The 19,975-nt window shown below is 37.8% G+C and overlaps 1 protein-coding gene across 3 annotated transcripts in view; it reads left to right on the top strand.

Moving 5' to 3' along the window:
* The window catches only part of KCNMB2 (potassium calcium-activated channel subfamily M regulatory beta subunit 2), a 311,021-nt gene that overhangs the window by 272,419 nt on the left and 18,627 nt on the right, over positions 1-19,975 (top strand). The gene's annotated exons all lie outside the window — the stretch shown is intronic.

Raw genomic sequence — 19,975 nt, 5'->3', positions numbered from 1 at the left:
ATAATCAATATCCTGAAATTTGGGTATATCGTTCCCCAATTTTTTTTCATGAGTTTATCGTATTTGGATCTTCAAACAATATATTGTTTACATCTGAATGTTTGGAGACTTCATATAAATGGAATCATGCCATATTTATTCTGCAACTTGCTTTTTTCACCAAACATTATGTTGCTATGATTTGCCAATGCTGGCGTGAGTCCCCGTAGTTCATTTTTTCTGCTATGTAGTATCCCACTGCATGAACATACTACCGTGTAATCATTCAGTCCACTGCTAAGGGACATTTGCATTATTTTCCAGTTCTTTTGTCTTTGCCAACAATGCTGCTATTCTTGTACATGTCCCTTTGTGCATATGTATGAACATTTCTTAAGATTTATGCCGAACATGGGAATGGTTGGTTCAAAAGTATACACAGCTTTAATTTTACCAAATAATGCCATGGTTTTCCAAAAGAGCCATACATGTGATTCCCATTGCTCTACAGCCTTGTTAGAGTTGTCAGATTTCTAATTTTCATTAATTCAGAGGGTATTGTTATTTTAATATTCATTTCTCAGATTAGTAATGAGATTGAATCAATTTCCTTAGTCCTTTATTCTAAGTTCACTGTTTAAATATTTGGCCCAATTAGGTCAAATACTTGACTGTTCAAATAATTTGCGATTATTTCATTAGGTTTATACTTAAGTAACATTTTGCAGCAATTATAGTCATACTTCTATCATTTTTCTACTGGATTGTCTTTTACTTGACTTGTAGGAATTCATTATAAAAGTCCATGTTAATTATTTATCTGCTATATGTATGCAAATAGCTTCTCCCAGTTTGTGGTTTGGCTTTTCACTTTCTTTATCATGTCTTTTGATAAATATATTAATATGCTCTTAATTTTAATATATTCTAAGTTAACAATTTTTGGAAAATTTTGAAATCCCATCCTACTCCAGATTCAAATAGACATCCTCCTGCACAGTTTTCTAAATTTTATGTAGCATTATCTTTCACAATTAAGTATTTAATCATCTGGAATTGACACCCAACATCCAGTTGTTTTTTTTTTCTTTTTTTTATTATTATACATTAAGTTCTAGGGTACATGTGCATAATGTGCAGGTTTGTTACATATGTATACTTGTGCCATGTTGGTGTGCTGCACCCATCAACTCGTCAGCACCCATCAACTCGTCATTTACATCAGGTATAACTCCCAATGCAATCCCTCCCCCCTAACCCCTCCCCATGATAGGCCCCGGTGTGTGATGTTCCCCTTCCAGAGTCCAAGTGATCTCATTGTTCAGTTCCCACCTATGAGTGAGAACATGCTGTGTTTGGTTTTCTGTTCTTGGGATAGTTTGCTGAGAATGATGGTTTCCAGCTGCATCCATGTCCCTACAAAGGACACGAACTCATCCTTTTTTATGGCTGCATAGTATTCCAAGGTGTATATGTGCCACGTTTTCTTAATGCAGTCTGTCATTGATGGACATTTGAGTTGATTCCAAGTCTTTCCTATTGTGAATAGTGCCACAATAAACATACGTGTGCATATGTCTTTATAGCAGCATGATTTATAATCCTTTGGGTATATATCCAGTAATGGGATGGTTGGGTCATATGGTGCTTCTAGTTCTAGATCCTTGAGGAATCGCCATACTGTTTTCCATAATGGTTGAACTAGTTTACAATCCCACCAACAGTGTAAAAGTGTCCCTATTACTCCACATCCTCTCCAGCACCTATTGTTTCCTGACTTTTGAATGATTGCCATTCTAACTGGTGTGAGATGGTATCATATTGTGGTTTTGATTTGCATTTCTCTGATGGCCAGTGATGATGAGCATTTTTTCATGTGTCTGTTGCCTGTATGAATGTCTTCTTTTGAGAAATGTCTGTTCATATCCTTTGCCCACTTTTTGATGGGGTTGTTTGTTTTTTTCTTGTAAATTTGTTTGAGTTCTTTGTAGGTTCTGGATATTAGCCCATTGTCTGATGAGTAGATTGCAAAAATTTTCTCCCATTCTGTAGGTTGCCTGTTCACTCTGATGGTAGTTTCTTTTGCTGTGCAGAAGCTCTTTAGTTTAATGAGATCCCATTTGTCAATTTTGGCTTTTGTTGCCGTTGCTTTTGGTATTTTAGACATGAAGTCCTTGCCCATGCCTATGTCCTGAATGGTATTACCTAGGTTTTCTTCTAGGGTTTTTATGGTATTAGGTCTAACATTTAAGTCTCTAATCTATCTCGAATTAATTTTTGTATAAGGAGTAAGGAAAGGATCCAGTTTCAGCTTTCTACTTATGGCTAGCCAATTTTCCCAGCACCGTTTATTAAATAGGGAATCCTTTCCCCATTTCTTGTTTTTCTCAGGTTTATCAAAGATCAGATGGCTGTAGATGTGTGGTATTATTTCTGAGGACTCTGTTCTGTTCCATTGGTCTATATCTCTGTTTTGGTACCAGTACCATGCTGTTTTGGTTACTGTAGCCTTGTAGTATAGTCAGGTAGCATGATGCCGCCAGCCTTGTTCTTTTGGCTTAGGATTGTCTTGGCAATGCGGGCTCTTTTTTGGTTCCATATGAACTTTAAAGCAGTTTTTTCCAATTCTGTGAAGAAAGTCATTGGTAGCTTGATGGGGATGGCATTGAATCTATAAATTGCCTTGGGCAGTATGGCCATTTTCATGATATTGATTCTTCCTATCCATGAGCATGGTATGTTCTTCCATTTGTTTGTGTCCTCTTTTATTTCACTGAGCAGTGGTTTGTAGTTCTCCTTGAAGAGGTCCTTTACATCCCTTGTAAGTTGGATTCCTAGGTATTTTATTCTCCTTGAAGCAATTGTGAATGGAAGTTCATTCATGATTTGGCTTTCTGTTTGTCTGTTACTGGTGTATAAGAATGCTTGTGATTTTTGCACATTAATTTTGTATCCTGAGACTTTGCTGAAGTTTCATATCATCTTAAGGAGATTTTGGGCTGAGATGATGGGGTTTTCTAAATACACAATCATGTCATCTGCAAACAGGGACAATTTGACTTCTTCTTTTCCTAAGTGAATACCCTTTATTTCTTTCTCTTTCCTGATTGCCCTAGCCAGAACTTCCAACACTATGTTGAATAGAAGTGGTGAGAGAGGGCATCCCTGTCTTGTGCCAGTTTTCAAAGGGAATACTTCCAGTTTTTGCCCATTCAGTATGATATTGCCTGTGGGTTTGTCATAAATGGCTCTTATTATTTTGAGATATGTTCCATCAATACCAAATTTATTGAGAGTTTTTAGCATGAAGGGCTGTTGAATTTTGTCAAAGGCCTTTTCTGTATCTATTGAGATAATCATGTGGTTTTTGTCTTTGGTTCTGTTTATATGCTGGATTACGTTTATTGATTTGCGAATGTCGAACCAGCCTTGCATCCCAGGGATGAAGCCCACTTGATCATGGTGGATAAGCTTTTTGATGTGCTGCTGGATCCGGTTTGCCAGTATTTTATTGAGGATTTTTGCATCGATGTTCATCAGGGATATTGGTCTAAAATTCTCTTTTTTTGTTGTGTCTCTGTCAGGCTTTGGTATCAAGATGATGTTGGCCTCATAAAATGAGTTAGGAAGGATTCCCTTTTTTTCTATTGATTGTAATAGTTTCAGAAGGAATGGTACCAGCTCCTCCTTGTATCTCTGGTAGAATTCAGCTGTGAATCCATCTGGTCCTGGACTTTTTTTGGTTGGTAGGTTATTAATTATTGCCTCAATTTCAGAGCCTGCTATAGGTCCATTCAGGGATTCAGCTTCTTCCTGGTTTAGTCTTGGGAGAGTGTAAGTGTCCAGGAAATTATCCATTTCTTCTAGGTTTTCTAGTTGATTTGTGTAGAGGTGTTTATCGTATTCTCTGATGGTAGTTTGTATTTCTGTGGAGTCGATGGTGATATCCCCGTTATCAGTTTTTATTGCGTCTATTTGATTCTTCTCTCTTTTCTGCTTTATTAGTCTTGCTAGCAGTCTATCAATTTTGTTGATCTTTTCAAAAAACCAATTCCTGGATTCATTGATTTTTTGGAGGGTTTTTTGTGTCTCTATCTCCTTCAGTTCTGCTCTGATCTTAGTTATTTCTTCTCTTCTGCTAGCGTTTGAATGTGTTTGCTCTTGCCACTCTAGTTCTTTTAATTGTGATGTTAGCGTGTCAATTTTAGATCATTCCAGCTTTCTCTTGTGGGCATTTAGTGCTATAAATTTCCCTCTACACACTGCTTTAAATGTGTCCCAGAGATTCTGGTATGTTGTATCTTTGTTCTCATTGGTTTCAAAGAACGTCTTTATTTCTGCCTTCATTTCCTTATGTACCCAGTAGTCATTCAGGAGCAAGTTATTCAGTTTCCATGTAGTTGAGTGATTTTGATTGAGTTTCTTAGTCATGAATTCTAGTTTGATTGCACTGTGGTCTAAGAGACAGTTTGTTATAATTTCTGTTCTTTTACATTTGCTGAGGAGTGCTTTACTTCCAATTATGTGGTCAATTTTGGAATAAGTGTGATGTGATGCTGAGAAGAATGTATATTCTGTTGATTTGGGGTGGAGAGTTCTGTAGATGTCTATTAGGTCTGCTTGCTGCAGAGATGAGTTCAATTCCTGGATATCCTTGTTAACTTTCTGTCTTGTTGATCTGTCTAATGTTTCCAGTGGGGTGTTGAAGTCTCCCATTAGTACTGTGTGGGAGTCTAAGTCTCTTTGTAAGTCTCTAAGGACTTGCTTTATGAATCTGGGTGCTCCTGTATTGGGTGCATATATACTTAGGATAGTTAGCTCTTCCTGTTGAATTGATCCCTTTACCATTATGTAATGGCCTTCTTTGTCTCTTTTGATCTTTGATGGTTTAAAATCTGTTTTATCAGAAATTAGGATTGCAACCCCTGCTTTTTTTTTGTTCTCCATTTGCTTGGTAGATCTTCCTCCATCCCTTTATTTTGAGCCTATGTATGTCTCTGCCTGTGAGATGGGTCTCCTGAATACAGCAGACTGATGGGTCTTGACTCTTTATCCAGTTTGCCAGTCTGTGTCTTTTAATTGGACCATTTAGTCCATTTACATTTAAGGTTAATATTGTTATGTGTGAACTTGATCCTGTCATTATTATATTAGCTGGTTATTTTGCTCGTTAGTTGATGCACTTTCTTCCTAGCCTCGATGGTCTTTACATTTTGGCATGTTTTTGCAATGGCTGGTACCAGTTGTTCCTTTCCATGTTTAGTGCTTCCTTCAGGGTCTCTTCTAAGGCAGACCTGGTGGTGACAAAATCTCTAAGCATTTGCTTATCTGTAAAGGATTTTATTTCTCCTTCACTTATGAAACTTAGTTTGGTTGGATATGAAATTCTGGGTTGAAAATGCTTTTCTTTAAGAATGTTGAATATTGGCCCCCACTCTCTTCTGGCTTGGAGAGTTTCTGCCGAGAGATCTGCTGTTAGTCTGATGGGCTTCCCTTTGTGGGTAACCCGACCTTTCTCTCTGGCTGCCCTTAAGATTTTTTCCTTCATTTCAACTTTGGTGAATCTAGCAATTATGTGTCTTGGAGTTACTCTTCTCGAGGAGTATCTTTGTGGCATTCTCTGTATTTCCTGAATTTGAATGTTGGCCTGCCCTACTAGGTTGGGGAAGTTCTCCTGGATGATATCCTGAAGAGTGTTTTCCAACTTGGTTCTATTTTCCCCCTCACTTTCAGGCACCCCAATCAGATATAGATTTGGTCTTTTTACATAATCCCATACTTCTTCCACGCTTTGTTCATTTTTTCTCTTCTTTTTTCTTTAGATTTCTCTTCTTGCTTCATTTCATTCATTTGATCCTCAATCACTGATACTCTTTCTTACAGTTGATCGAGTCGGTTACTGAAGCTTGTGCATTTGTCACATATTTCTTGTGTCATGGTTTTCATCTCTGTCATTTTGTTTATGACCTTCTCTGCATTAATTATTCTAGTTATCAATTCTTCCACTCTTTTTTCAAGATTTTTAGTTTCTTTGCGCTGGGTACGTAATTCCTTCTTTAGCTCTGAGAAGTTTGATGGACTGAAGCCTTCTTCTCTCATCTCATCAAAGTCATTCTCCGTCCAGCTTTGATCCATTGCTGGTGATGAGCTGCGTTCCTTTGCAGGGGGAGATGCGCTCTTATTTTTTGAATTTCCAGCTTTTCTGCCCTGCTTTTTCCCCATCTTTGTGGTTTTATCTGTCTCTGGTCTTTGATGATGGTGACGTACTGATGGGGTTTTGGTGTGGGTGTCCTTCCTGTTTGTTAGTTTTCCTTCTAACAGTCAGGACCCTCAGCTGTAGGTCTGTTGGAGATTGCTTGAGGTCCACTCCAGACCCTGTTTGCCTAGGTATCAGCAGCAGAGGCTGCAGAAGATAGAATATTGCTGAACAGCGAGTGTACCTGTCTGATTCTTACTTTGGAAGCTTCCTCTCAGGGATGTACTCCACCGTGTGAGGTGTGGGGTGTCGGTCTGCCCCTAGTGGGGGATGTCTCCCAGTTAGGCTACTCAGGGGTCAGGGACCCACTTGAGCAGGCAGTCTGTCCATTCTCAGATCTCAACCTCCCTGTTCCACTGCTCTCTTCAAAGCTGTCAGACAGAGTCGTTTGCATCTGCAGAGGTTTCTGCTGCTTTGTTGTTGTTGTTGTTGTTGTTGTTGTTGTTTAGCTGTGCCCTATCCCCAGAGGTGGAGTCTACAGAGACAGGCAGGTTTCCTCGAGCTGCTGTGAGCTCCACCCAGTTCGAGCTTCCCAGCAGCTTTGTTTACCTACTTAAGCCTCAGCAATGGTGGGCGCCCCTCCCCCAGCCTCGCTGCTGCCTTGCAGTTAGATCGCAGACTGCTGTGCTAGCAATGAGGGAGGCTCCATGGGCGGGTGTGGGACCCTCCCAGCCAGGTGTGGGATATAATCTCCTGGTGTGTCCATTTGCTAAGACCCCTGGTACAGCGCAGTATTGGGGTGGGAGTTACCCGATTTTCCAGGTGTTGTGTGTCTCAGTTCCCCTGGTTAGGAAAAGGGATTCCCCTCCCCCTTGCACTTCCCTGGTGAGGCGATGCCTCACCCTGCTTCAGCTCTCGCTGGTCGGGCTGCAGCAGCTGACCAGCACGATTGTCCAGCACTCCCTAGTGAGATGAACCCAGTCCCTCAGTTGAAAATGCAGAAATCACCTGTCTTCTGTGTCGCTCATGCTGGGAGCTGGAGACTGGAGCTGTTCCTATTCGGCCATCTTGCTCCGCCCCTCCTAACATCCAGTTTTATATGGATAACCAATTGCCCCAGCACCATTTATTGGAGAGTTTATCCTTTCCCCATTGATCTAAAAATCACTTGTCATTTATTACATTTCCATGCATACATGGATATGTTTTTGAATCTCTATTCTGTTTTACCAGCCAGTTTTGTCTACCTCAGACAAACACCACACATCAGTTTAAATTTTTAGCATTATGCCTGTTATACATCTTAATATTTAATAGGACTAGTCACCCATCTTGTTATTTTGTAGTCAGAAGAGTATTTACTATTCTTAGCCACTTGCACTTCCAACTAAGTTTTAAAATCAGGTTGGCAAGTCACACCTATCATACTTCCCAAAAAAATCTCTTGGGATTTTTAATAGAATTTTATAAAATTAATTACTTAATTTGTGATAAATTTACATCTTTATGTCAGAAAGTCTTTCTCTGAATGAGTATGATTAACCTTTACATTGGTTTTTCTTCCCTAATATCACTTAATAAAGTTTTGCATTAAAAAAAATTGTACATCATTTATTAGATTTATACCTAAGTACTATCTTTTTTATTGAAATGGCATCAAATTTATTGAATAACTGAATTGTTTTAAATATTGAGTCTCCACATCCCTAAAGATAATTCCTTATTTATCCATGATTTTTATATTTCATCCAGTATCATTTTGCAATTATTTCATTAGATTTATATTTAAGTAACATTTTGTGGCAATTATTATCATACCTCTTATGTTATATATGTATTTTTACTGCTGATGTATAGAAATGCTACCACTTTTGTAGTTACTGATTTTTTCCTATCAATCAACCTTGTGGAACTCAGTATGTTTTTAAGTAGTTACTGATAGATTTGTATAGATTTTCCATATTTGTGTTTTCTTCAAATAATAATATTGTTTCTTTGTTTCCAATTCTTATGGTATTTTTCTCATGTGTTACATTCTTAATCTATTGTCAGGGACTTTCAGCATAATATTGTAGAGTAAATCAATTATGATTACTAATATATTTGGGCTGCCTTTTTCAAACTCAAGTGACTTTTTAACTCATCATTTATTTGTTTGTGTAACTTTGGTCTGTTTAATTCAGCCAAACTAATTAAGTCTTTAAAATTGTATTTTATTTTCTCCCATTTGGAAATTTGGATATTTCATTTATGTTTTTAGATAATTCATTTTCATATGTGTGCATGAATTGACCAATATGAAGATAATTAATGCTTTCATTATCCTGCCAAAAAATAAAGAAACTTCAATGACCCTACTCTCATAACTTCACTACTTTGTCGTTGTTTTTGTTGTTGTTGTTGCTGTTGTTTTTTTAATCTTAGACTCAGAAGGTACATGTGCAAGATTTGTTATATGAGCATATCGAGTAATACTGAAGTTTGGGCCTCTATTGAACCCATCATCTCAAATAGTGAACCTAGTACCCAATACGTAGTTTTTCAACTTTTTTCCCTCCTTCCCTGCCCCTTTTTGGAGTCCCCAGTGTCTATTGTTTCCAGCTTTATGTCCACATGTACCCATTGTTTAACTCCCACGTATAAGTGAGAACATGCACTATTTGGTTTTCAGTTTCTGCATTAATTCACTTAGGATAATAGCCTTCAGCTGCAAATGACATGATTTCATTCCTTTTTACGGCTGTGCAATATTTGATGGTGTATATGTACCACATTTGATGAACACTTAGGTTGATTCTATGACTTTGCTATTATGAATAGTGCTTTGATAAACATATGAGTGCAGATTTTTTTGACAGAATGATTTCTTTTCCTTTGGGTAGATACCCACTCCAGTAATGGTATCAATTATGGTTGCTGGGTCAAATGGTAGCTCCAGTTTTAGTAATCTGAGAAATCTCCACACTGCTTTTCATGGAGGTTGAACTAAGTTACATTTCCACCAGCAGTGCCTATGTGTTCCCTTTTCCTCTCAGCCTCGCCAACATCTGTTATTTTTGACTTTTTAATAATAGACACCCTGCATGGTCTTATTGTGGTCTTAATTTGCATTTCTCTAATGATTAGTAATATTGAATATTTTTTCATGTTTATTGGCTTACATATATGTGTCTTCTTTTGAGAAGCATCTGTTCATGTCCTTTGCCCACTTTTTAGTGGCTTATTTGTTTTCTTCTTGTTGATTTGTTTAACTTCCTGATAGATTCTGGATATTAGTCCTTTGTCAGGTGCAGAGCTTGCAGATATTTTCTCTCATTCTGTAGGTAGTCTGTTTACTCTGTTAATTATTTATTTAGCTGTGCAGAAGCTCTTTAGTTTAATTAAGTCCCATTTGTCAATTTTTGGTTTTGTTCCATTTACTTTTGAGTGCTCTCTTTTTTCTGTAATGTGTAAATTACACTATTTTTGCTAATATATAAAAAGGCAATTGACTATTGCCTATTGCTTTGGTTTCAGCAACTATACTAGTTTTTGTTTGTGCTTTGTTTTTTGTTTTGTTTTGTTTTTTGCAAGAGGGTCTTGCTGTGTCACACTGGCTGGAGTACAGTAGCGTAATCATGATTCACTGCAGCCTGGAAATCTAGGTTCAAGCAATCCTCCCACCTCGGCCCCCAAGCAGCTGAAACTACAGGCATGCACCACTAGGCCTGGCTAATTTTCTTTTTAGAGATGGTGCCTTGCTGTGTTGCCTAGGCTGGTCTTGAACTCCTGAGTTCAAATGATCCTCCTCCCACCTCAGCCTCCCAAAGTGTGGAGATTACAGGTGCAAGTCATCACACCCAGCCTAAATTTTCTTATTAATAATTTATCTGTAGATTCTTGTGTATTTTCTTCATAATTACATCATTGGTGAATAATACGTTTTTATTTCTTCTTTATCAGTAAATATACTATTCATTCATATCTTATACTGCTAGTAAATCAGTAAATTATGAATAAAACAGGTAATAATGGACATCTTTACTTTTGTTTCTGCTCATAAAATGCATTCTGTCAACATTTCACCATTAAGTATCAAGTTTACTATAGGTATTTCTTCTATACCATTTATCATATTAAGGATGTTCCTATCTATTTTTAATTTGATAGGAGATTTTATCATGAATGAATGTTAAATTTTGTCAAATATGTTTCTCTACATTTATTACATTATTATATGATTATAACCCTTTAATATATTTATGTAATAGATTACACTAATAGTCAAATAACCCACATTATAAATTCCTGGGATAACCACAGCTTGATCATGGTATATTTTCATTTTTATACACTCCTAGTATAACTTTTTTTTAAAATTTCACATTTATATTTGTGAAAGACATTAACCTATAATTTTTTTATTATACTTTAAGTTCTAGGGTAAATGTGCACAACGTGCAGGTTTGTTACATATGTATACATATGCCATGTTGGTGTGCTGCACCCATTAACTCGTCATTTACATTAGGTATATCTCCTAATGCTCTCCCTCTCCCATACCCCCTCCCCACAATAGGACCCGGTGTGCGATGCTCCCCTTCCTGTGTTCAAGTGATCTCATTGTTCAATTCCCACCTATGAGTGAGAACATGTGGTATTTGGTTTTCTGTTCTTGTGATAGTTTGCTGAGAATGATGGGCTTTTTTGTGTATTGTTCTGATTTGGTCTTAGTATCAAAGTTTACTAACCTCATTAATAGGTTGGGTAGCCTTTCATCTTTTTCTATATATTCTGGAATGATTTGTATACTATAAGTAGAGTTTAGCTATAAATCATCAGAGACTACTGTTTCCATTATGGTGATTTTTTAACTGATGATTCAAATTTTTAATGATTTATAACTATTTGAGTTTTCTATTTATTTCTGAATTGGTTTCAGTAAGTTATATTTTTGAAAACTTTGCTGTATATTTCAGGAAGTTATATACTTCAGAGTTTCCAAATGTCTCATATATAGTTATTTTCAATATTTTCTTTCTAATCCATACCTTATCTGTAGTTATAGTTTTTAATTCCTGATACTTATTTGGCCCTTTTCTATTTTTTCCCTGATCAGTTTTTTTCAGTTTTTTGTTAGTCTTTTCAAAAGAAATTAACCTTTGAACTCATTAGTGCTTTAATATAGTTCATCTATTTCATTTATTTCTGCTCAAGTTTATTATTTCCTTCCTTGTACTTTCTTTTAGTACATTCTGTTAATCTTTTTCTAACTTACTAAGTTGGATGCCTAGTGCATTAATCTTCAGGCTCTCTTCTTATCTAATATAAGTATTTAAAACTACATATTTCTATCCATGTATTGCTTTAGCTGTATCCCACTAGTTGCTCTATAGTGTTTTTCATATCATTTAATTCTGATTTTTACTTTTTATTGGACTTTATTCTATGACCCATGAGCTCTTTGTACTGTAGTTTTACTTTCATCTGTAGATGTCATTCTAGTTAATTTTTGTTATTTATTTCTAGCATTATTGCATTAGAACCAAATAATGTGGTCAATATAAAGGTCAGTACTTCTCAAAGTCTCTCTCGGTTATAACACCCTCACTTATCTAGACAATTCACATAATTTCCTGTTTCCTTCTATATCTTGCATTAAAGCTTTTCATAAAATTTAATATGCTAATTGGTCCAACAAAAATAAATATGAATTAAAATATTAAGATATCATTGGGAGAGTATGTTATCTAATAAGCTAAAGGCAGGACTAAAAAGAAATAATTCCAACCTTCATTTCCATAATTTTGTTCTCACTTTTAGTGTCTTACCCATAAGACCTGGGTCACAGTGTTACAAGACTTCCTGGGAAGTCTCATGAATTAATACGTTGGCAGTAATAACGTTAAGCTCATGGACAAAATCCTTCATGTTAATGACATATACAAACATAAATGAAGTGTGACTGTCATTTCTCCTCAAACTCAAAAACTCATTGCTCCCGATGAAATGTACACATTAAAAGACCAAAAATGATAATAATAATTTAACTAATCAAATTGTACCATAAAATATATACCTACCAGCTCAAGGAAAAATCCATGAAATCTGAAACTAATTGAAGATGAAGACAGATGTAAAAGGAGCACATCTCAAAAATGGAGGAGGCTGTGGTGGACAGAAGGGAGAATGATGGTTGTGTTCGTCAATGCCATGCCTTCTCTGCCATATGAAATAACAGGTGTGTTCTCATGGGGCAGAGATGTATAGCAGCTCTGCTCACTGAAGCTCTGAAGGCACTCAGCAATCCATTGCCTCACGGGTTCACCTGAAGATCTAACAGAAGGGCATGTTTCCCTAAGTCTGGGAACTAGAGGGTTCAGTGCCTGGAGACTTTGATTTTTTTCTGGAAAGAATACTAAATTTGTTGGTGGTAGAGTCCAATGGACACTAATGGGAAGACAGAAACTTGAGGTATGTTCTAGCCATGCTTCCCTGATTTATTTAGTTTTAATAGACTATTCAGCTTCCCTATAACCGGCTATCTCACAACCTATGCTTGTTGTAGTCAGTCTAGTCCAAATAAAAGGAACATATTTTATAAGCCTAATAAATGCAAGAGACTGAACTTACAAAGATGTGGTCTATCTTTAACTCTTGAACAGCTCAGTATTCACTGGGCCAGAGATGCACAGACATAAATATTCAGCACATGTAAGTTCCAGAAGAGCTCTCAGCCAGGTAATTTCAGATATATTTAATTCTTCATTTCTAATTAATGCTTTCCCTACTTCTCTTCTCTGCACCCACCAGGTGCCCCATCACATATCTGACAGATTCAGGATTCTGCAGAATTCTCTTCTGCCCTTTCCATGTTTTAGTGGCCACTCTGTCTTTTGTTTCTCTGACTACCTAGAGAGTCTCATTAAAACCCATAGTGTTGCTAGTTCTAGACACAAATGATACCCAGATCTAAATCTGTTTGTTTTTTAGCTTGTTTGTTCTTAAGTTCTGGGGCACATGTGCAGGATGTGCAGGTTTTTTACATAGGTAAACATGTGCCATAGGTGGTTTGCTGCACCTATCAACCCAGCACCTAGGTATTAAGCCCAGCATGCATTAGCTGTTTTCCCTAATGCTCTTCCATTCCCACTCTTCCCCAGCACATCCCAGTAAGTGTTGTTCCCTTTCCTGTGTCCACATGTACTCATTGCTCAGCTCCCACTTTTAAATGAGAACATGCAGTGTTTCGTTTTCTGTTTCTGTGTTAGTTTGCTGAGGATAATGGCTTCCAACTTCATCTAAGTAGATCTAAATATTAATCTCCTCTATCACTTCTCTTTTTTTAAACCCCTCTGTATCTAATACCTGAAACATTGGGAGAGTTTAAGAATCAGTCCCTTTGTCTCCATATGTAAACATTTCTAAACAACCAGCCACACTAATACAAGTGATCTTTCTAAAGCACGTATCTAATCATTGTACTTGCTTAATTCTTTTAATCCCCTCTCTAACTTCAAAAGACATACAAGATCCTTTTTCTCTAGCCCCTGCCTGTCTAACCAGCTCACTGTCTGCCATTCCTCACCCACAATATCCTGGAATCCAACCACACTCTCCTACTTCTATTCTCTCATATTCGCCTGGATACTCTTCCCTTCTCAATCATTTGCTCGTCCAAGACTTAATTTGGTCTGTCAAAGGACTCTTAATCATCACGATTTAAATCAAGTTATGGTCCCTAACTGACAGGCTTCCTAGACCACCTTTGTGCTTGTAAATCATAACCCTGGGCGAATTTAATTCATAACACGTCTGTAGTTACGGTTTTTAATTCCTGACATTTATTTGTCCCTTTTCTGTTTTTTTCTTCTACCATCGATCCACTGAATGTTCATTTTAAGGAATGCCTGAAAAAGTAATGGCCAATGTGCCTGAGGCCAATTTGCCAAAGAATCCATTTGCCATCAGTCATTCAGGTGAATTTATCGAATTTCGCTATATACCACAAATTTTGTATGATCATTGTAACCCTACACAGTTCTACAATAAACCACACTAAATGGAATGAAAACATTTACAGGGGGCCAGATTTAGGGCCTTCAGACTCTCTCCACTCTGTCTCTCATTCTCTGCAGCCATTGTCTCTCAATCTCTCTGCCCCTCTGTCTTTCCATCTCTTGTCCCAGACACCCACTGCCTCCAGTCTCCCTTTCTCTCTGTTCCCTGTTCCTCCCACCCCCATCCCAGCCATGCCATCCGGCTTCCTCTGCCCCCTAGTCTTCCCTCCTCTACCCTCTGGGTGTCGCCCTCTCTAGGTCAGTGGGCCAGACTTCGTGTTTCACTGATTCTTCTTTCCAACTTAGCAGAGGGTCCTACTATTCTTACCACAACCTTTATCAATGAGTACAAGAAACAAATTTTGGTTAATTGATAAAGTTGATAAATCCATCAAAGTGGTCATAATGTGAAATTTGCCACAAGAATTTCAATAATACTAAAATATTAGGAAAACAGCCAATGACTCTAAAAAGAATTTGAAAACTAGTAAAAATTGAAAGGCTCCCACATGAAATGCCAAATTTTTGTTACATTTGTTAGAAGGATATATTCACAAACATATTCAGGAAAGGCATATTTATAAATATATTCATAAGAATATATTTACAAAGAGACTAAGCCTCCCTAAAAAACTTAGCTTTCAAAAATATCAAACTGATCCTAAAATACTGCTAAGATGAATACATCTGTAAGAAAAACACACTTTATGATTGAACAGATTTTTAAAATATAGTCTTAAAATATTCATACACAAATTTATTTATAATCCTTTACTATATTTAAAACAATACTCCTTAAAATAAGTCTTTGTTAAATCTGTAAGTGTGGTAAAGTTGGCAAAATATTTATGTAGTAAGCTGATCCTTCAGTAAATTGGCTTTTGGGGAATTAGCCATTGAGAAACTGATCCTTTAGCAAATTGGCCCTTGGTATATCAGTTTGCTTCCCTTGTACACACCTCTCTAATCAGTCTCACTGCCACACATTGCAATGACTGACATCTCCCTCAGCTCCCTTGGAACACTAAGTCTTATTTATTTAGTATCGCCAGAACTTAGCACATTGTGTTTCATCTGATGAAGACTTAGAAATGTTGACCAATGAATAAACAAATTAATTCATAAATGGCCTTTATGCTGCCTTAACCTAAGTACTTCTCTCCTTCTCCTTATGGGATAGATACCAAGGGAATCTGAATTCAAATGGATGACAGTCAAGGAGGAGAAATTTTCTTGCACATTTTACTCTTTATATCCATATTTTTATATGTATAGCCTCATAAATAATGAGCCCCAATATCAAACTTCAAGAAACTATACAAAAGGAGCTCAAAACAAATTTTTACTAGGTTGACTATTACTTGGGGTAAAATTTATTGAAGCCTTACTAAACAATTGAAAATATTTTGTTTACAAGACCACAAACACTTTTGTTATACTTGGATTTGCCCTGTAGATATATTAATAACTTCTGTTCTCCAAAGTCTTTGAGCAGAATGTTCCCTATATATAGTAAAGACTGCACTATATCTACTATTTGCTGTTGTCAACATGTGGTTCACCACGAAGCCAAGACTATCTCAATAGACCTTAAATGTGTCCTTGCCAGGACACATCAAGGCTAGATCAGCGTCAAACTTATAAAGTCAAATTCCTGCTCTACGCCCACTGCTGGGCAGCACACTTAGCCAAAACTGAATTTGTAGTCATACCCCAGACTCATTCTTCCTCCTGAGCTCTCTACATCAGTGAATTGTACCAGCCCTCTTTCCATTATTCTCAGCACTACCACCTCCACCCTCAACTCCTCTCAGATAGATTCATAAAGAATAGACAGAAAGAACCAAAGGGTGTTGAGCTATCAGCCTTGTTAGTAGTTACACAGGGACCCATACATTACACGGCTTCCTAGTATGGAAGAGGACGCATAGGCCTGTGGCCCAAAATATGGTATCATGCTCCTTCCAGCTAACACTGAAGACAACATGGTATAGAAGAGGCCAACTAACCCACTCTGTCTCAGGCTGGGAACACCCTCTTTTCCAACTGAGACTTACTACCCTTACTACCTGCACATGCAAAAAACCAAAGCACACCAGGCCTGAACAAAAACAAATCCAAAATGATATTTTTTTTTTTACAAAAATTATGCCACTCATTAGCAATGACCCAAAAAATAGAGGTGGCCCTCTGACTCTGGCATATCTCACCACTGAGATTAGTCACTCTTCTGTCTGTATTTAGGACACTAAACCTGTGGGAAGAGAATCTATAAATGTACAATCACTTTCTTCCTCTTTAGCAAGGTCAGCAGAAGTCACCTCTTTGGATCCTGGAAGAGCAGGGAAACAGAGAAACAAGGATCTCACCTTCCCACTCTTCACCATTTCTCCAGTCATCCACACCAAGTACTAGAGCACAAATCTAAACTACATCATTTTTCTTGCTTCCTCATCATCCACTGTATTCTATCAGCCACCAAATCCTGAAGTTCTGTCCCGTAGATATTTCTCCAGGTACCGTTTCATCTTCGTACATCCTACCTTGACCCTAGATCCAGCCCTCATTGTCCTTTGCCAACACTACAGTAACAGTCCCCCCATTCCTCTTTCTGATTTAAGCCCTATCCTATTTCTTAAACTCTGCACAGAAGCCAGAGTGATCATTCTGAAACTCAGTCATGTCACCCTCTGACAGATTTCCATTCACTATGGAGTAAAGGCCAAGCTCTTTAGAATGACTTACAAAACCCTTCATGGCCTACCTACCTTTGCAAACTCATCTGCCTCTTTTTCCCTGTCCCATAGGCATCTCTGTAATATTAAAACAGTTATAGTTTCTGATATTCACCATGCAATTGCAAGTCTTCATCGCTTTGCTCATGTGAGTCCTTCTGTCTAAAATACCCTTGACTCTTTGTCTCATTTGGTTAATCCTGATTAAACCTTGAAGATTTTGTTTAAAGTGTTTCTCCTTCAGGAACCCTTCCCTAAACTCAATCCTGGCTCTCCGTCCTGCTCCCTCAGGCTGGGGTATCCTCCCCTCTTCTCTATTCCTGTAACACTCTGTGAATTGCTCCATCATTATATTTTTCATCCTATGCTGATATTTATATACTTATCTGTTTTCCTTTTGGGCGGGGCCCATATCCCCAATAACAAGAGGTTACCAGCATTCAGGAGAAGTTTGTGAACCTAAACTGAACTCTTTGCTCTTCCAAATCATGTATTCATTTCTTTATTTTCCATTAATTCGATCATCATTTACTAATGAATTCCAGGGGCATGGCCCACTCCACTCACCCACTTTCATTTTGCTGGGTAGTATCCTGATTTCTCAGATATTTTGGGGGCTCTATGAAAATCGTTCACTTTTCCCCCTCTATACATTCCAGAGCATATCAAAAACATTTGTTAACCACTTTCAAATTGTGATTTGTTTTTGAATTACAGGTTTGAATCATTTTTATATGCTTCTTGTTCTGATGACACAACTGACTGATTACACTTCTCTTTTAAGGGTATAGGCTGACATAAGTGATGCTGTGTGATAGTCTAATACCCTGGAATTGTGAGATTATGCTCCCTCCATGCTCTCTGCCATCTGCAGGAAATGCAGACCTTGATGGCAGCCATCAGAGTTAAATATATGTTGATAAATAACATTAGTGAAGTAACAGCAGATTATTATTTTACAGCAGGTCTTTGAAGCTACTCAGACTCAGCCTGTCTCTTCCTGATTCAGAAAAGCTTTCAGCCCACTGGCTTTAGCCACTAACGGACACTGATTTTTTTAAATTTGAGTTCATAAAGGGTGAAGTTTTAAAAGTTTTGATGTAAATACTACAATTTCCAAACAAAATCTCAAAAAAAAAATGAAGAAACACAGAGAGTGGGTGGTTGCCAGTCTGTGGAAGTCAAAAGCAAGGCAGGCCAGCTAATCCAGGGGCATTGGGATTGGGAGCTGGGGAACAATGAAAGATGTGGGCTCTCCATGCCTCTGGTAATAACCATGAGCAGCCAAGAGCAAGTGACAGTGGGAAGAAGCCAGGAAGGACAGGGACATGAAAAGATGATAAACAAAGGCCTGTATTTAGCTCCGACTCTCCTACTACAATGAGCTGACTTCGCAAGGAAAGAGTAAAATTTATATAAACCACCTCAAAAAGAGAACTTTAAAATAATAATAAGAAGCTAATCAGTTAATTTTGCACAACCAATACTTAGATTAATAAATACTCAGCCCTACAACCTCATGGAAATATATTAAGTACATACGCATTCTATCACCTCTATAAGGAATCAAAATATTTAGCAACCAGCCCAGAATGGATCAGCCAATCAGAAGAGACATTGGTTATAGACACCAGTCAAGCCATCCTCCAGCACAAAACTAAATATAAACCCTGAATAAACACACAACTGCACAAACAACAGGCATATCTTCCCTCCCCTGCAAAGTTCCACTTTAGAGTCTACTCTGGTTCCTCTCCCAAGCAACAAGAGTGATTAGCAATAAAAATTTGAATGAAAACTCTGAAGTTATTCTTGTGCATATTGGTTTTTGCCTGAAGCTAAAAAAAAAAAAAATGACTTAAGAGTTTCTTTTTCCATTTTCAGCATTTTATTTGTCCTCGCTGTTTCTAGGCTCTAAAGGCCAGTGATTTTCCCATTTCCACTGCCCTGCAATCCAAAGCTCCCTCCTCAAAGTAGACACCGAGAAATCATGAGCTGTTTCTCGGTCGCAGGCCTTGCAGGAATTCCTGAGCATTGCCTTCCTACTCAAGCTTCTCTTCATCTCACCGAGCATCCAGCACTTCCGCATTTCTTTTCTACCTTCTCCTCCAGACCTGGTTTCAAATCCAATCCTCCATCCCTAATCTTTATACACTATTAATTTTCTTGCAGTTCTGTCCATTAGAAATTCTTTGGAGAATAGTAGCAATTTTAGGGTTTTCTGATGTCCGTGTCATTGAGCTGTAGCTCCCCACTCCATTTTTTGAATGGGAACATTTATTACTAATCTCATGTCAGTCATTCTCTTAAATGATTTGCTTGTATCATGTCACTTAGCCATTAAAATGCATTTAAACATTATTTTCACTTTGCAGGCAACTGGGGATCAGAAAGTCTAAGGAATGGCTGGGCGCGGTGGCTCATGCCTGTAATCCCAGCACTTTGGGAGGCCGAGGCGGGTGGATCATGAGGTCAGGAGATCTAGACCATCCTGGCAAACACGGTGAAACCTCGTCTCTATTTAAAAAATACAAAAAATTAGCCGGGCGTGGTGGCGGGCGCCTGTAGTCCCAGCTACTCAGGAGGCTGAGGCAGGAGAATGGCCTGAACCAGGGAGGCGGAGGTTGCAGTGAGCCGAGATCGCACCACTGCACTCTAGCCTGGGCGACACAGTGAGACTCCATCTCAAAAAAAAAAAAGAAAGAAAAAAGAAAAAAGAAAGTCTAAGGCACTTCTCATTGATCACACAGCTAATAAGCAGTGAAACCAGTCTGAACTCAGGAGACAGTTGATTTCAATTTCTTGTTCTTTCTTACCCTACATTGCTGCTCTAAAATAAAAAACAAAAATACTAATAAAACTGTCCAAAGTTATAGGGTCTGGCCTCAGTTTGAATGACACTTTTCTAACTCAATCGAATGTTTTCACATGTAAGAATAGCTGGGTCACCACTCTACATCTTCACACTGCTTATCAATCTCAAGCCAACAAAGCCCTAAGCAGCCCTCAGCTTGAGAAAAATGTTA

This window comes from Piliocolobus tephrosceles, chromosome 2, assembly GCF_002776525.5.
Source record: "Piliocolobus tephrosceles isolate RC106 chromosome 2, ASM277652v3, whole genome shotgun sequence".
Lineage (NCBI taxonomy): Eukaryota > Metazoa > Chordata > Mammalia > Primates > Cercopithecidae > Piliocolobus > Piliocolobus tephrosceles.
Note: the sequence above shows the minus strand (reverse complement) of the source record. Positions and strands in the feature narration are given on the sequence as shown.